A 2,748-nucleotide genomic window follows, 5' to 3' on the forward strand; every position below is an offset into this window, starting at 1 on the left:
CATAGTGGGTGGAGGATGGAATTTGGACCTAGTAGGCTTGATCTTGACATTGGCAACCTACACAAATTGGAAAGGTAGAGCCTCCTTAGACCGGTGCATCTATACCCGATCTCATCTAGGTGTGTGTAGGTCTTCTTATGGTGTGCGTCACATAAAAAATGCACAAGTATGGTCTTTGTTCCATTTCTCATAAGCACTGCATTCATAATTTGTGAGCATTTAAAGCCAATAACATTGACTATTGTTGCCCATTTTGAAACCTTACACACAATTCCTCATATTTAGCTAGATTAAAAAACATGCCTACATTGTTGAGTTAGTAGCTTTATGATTTGTGTTTGGGTGATTATTTGGTATATTACTCATATTTGTCATGTCATTGTGAGCTTGGTTGGGCGGAATTACTGATTTCCGTTGGTTCTTGAAATTGGAAAAAGGTGTGAAAGAGAGGGAGATGTTGAAGAAGAAAAAAAGTGGTGAAAAAAAAAGCAAATTGAAAGATGAAAAAAAAAAAATAAAAAACATTGAAAAGTTGAGAAAATAAAAAAAGAAAGAAGCATGAAATTGAATTCGTTGAAAAGAAAAGAGAGGAAGTTTTGTGAAGTAGCTTCCATGTTTTTACCATATTTCGTGGGAAGTTTACTCTTGGTTTGAAATTAAAAGGGGTTGATATACTGTTTTTGGCTTCATGTCCTCTACTTGGGATTGGGTCGGGGTCTGGATTGAGCATCCATGCAGATATTGATAAGTTGCTAGCTTGACTTAGCTCCACTTTCCATAATTCATCTGTTCCCCTTTCTTACCCATATCCCTTAACCTTCTCTTTACCTTTGGCTTCTTTCTATGCTTGCATATTGATTGTTTTGACTTGTGGTCTTGGAATGATTAGCATATTAGATTGCGGGCGCACTATCATTAGTAAGAGTTAGGTGAGTGCCACTCATATAAATCCCTTTTACATATAATTGTGTGCTTGAGTGAACCACAAGAGTTCATTCTCAAAAGATCATGAAAGAGCCAAAAAGTTTGAGTGTAGTCTTTCATGCTATGCCGCCATGTAAATGTCATCCATGTTTTTGCATTGTTATTTCGGGATTATGATTCATTATGCTTGCTAACTTATGTTGGGATTTTGCAATTGATGAGATTCGTTCACTGCCCTTGTTTTATCGTGTGTACTTGCTTGGGGACAAGCAAGGGTTTAGCTTGAGGGAGTTTGATGTGTCGTATTTTTATATAATGTTCACCCCTCTTTTAGCTCATTTCTATATGTCATTTGCACTTTACGAAGTGAATATGTGAAATAATTCCTTGTTCTAGGTACTTTGTATGTGTTGGTTGTGTTTTATAGGAAATGGAACAATTGATGGCCTTTTCTTACCATTTTAGCATCTACTAAGGAACACCAGACTATGAGGAATGAGTTTTGGCCATGAAAGGGAGTTTTGGGAAATTTTACACATACCAAGAAAGAAGGAATGGGATTTGATGAAGTGTTAAGGCAAGCTATGGAGCTATAAGCGAGTTTCACGCGTCCCCCATGCACGTCCCCTACCCCTAGGGGATGTGAGTTGATGAAATAATTGAAGAAATTTGCTTCAAAATCAATTCGCTATGTCCCTTATCGGGGATATGTCCCCTACCCCGATAATTTACATTTCTGTATTCATGTCAAAACCCTAGTTAATTGCTAATCTACATAATAACCTAAACAACGACTTTTGATTTTATGTTCTTCTAATCCGACGTAGTTAATTGCTAATCTACATGTGTGACCCCATTTCCTCTAGATCTTTATTCATCATTGTTATACATCTCTTTCTTGTTTTTGTTTTAAATCACCAAAACCAAAAAATCAATCTAATCGACCTTGATAAAATTTGACCCATAACAACTTGCTAGCATACTCCCGTCTCCTTGAGATCGACCCCTACTTCCCAAACTGCATTCATTTGTTTGTTAGCCAAGCTTAGGGTAAAAATATTATCTTTGTTTAGGATACGCGACAATCCTATCAGGGTACCTAACAGTTCCTACCGGGGGTTCATTTTATTTAGACACATCCTACATTCATTAGGTTCATTTTGTTAGGCCTTAGGAACGTTCGCTCTGATACCACTCTGTAACACCCCCATTTATCTAGGAGCCTTTAGCAAGACATTCCCAGACAAATAACACTTTTACCATCTCAGTTTTCTGAGGCAGTGATTACAAAGGTAACAAATCCAAAGTACTTTATTAAAACATAACTTTAAATGGGTTTATTACAACTGTACTGAATATCTAACTTAATATAAATTACAACACTTGCAAGCGGAAATGATAAAGTCTACACTGAATGAGCTAGACTCCTAAGTTCCTCCAAGTCTCACGCCCAACTTCTTTGCCAGCTAAAGAAGCACCTTGAAGAGTCTATCAATCCGAAATACTCAAGAGAGGGGGGGGGGGGAGTGAATTTAGTATGCCCACTTTTTCGATTTGTCCGTATAAGCGTGTATGTATTTAATTCAATAGTATAAATTTATTGATTAAATTGAACTATTAAATTATTTGTAAAAATAAAAGCAAAAACGAAAAATAGAGTGCAAGGGACATACGTTATTTGAAGTGTTTAGCTTCCCACGTCGAAGCCTACGTTCGCTATTCTTGATTAATAATTTTAGTACATTTCTACGAATTACAAAATTACTAACCCACTCACAACTAACTCTAATTGTAACTCAATTTGAGTATCGCTAAATACTCGAC

The sequence above is a fragment of the Silene latifolia genome, chromosome 1, assembly GCF_048544455.1.
Source record: "Silene latifolia isolate original U9 population chromosome 1, ASM4854445v1, whole genome shotgun sequence".
Taxonomy (NCBI): Eukaryota; Viridiplantae; Streptophyta; class Magnoliopsida; order Caryophyllales; family Caryophyllaceae; genus Silene; species Silene latifolia.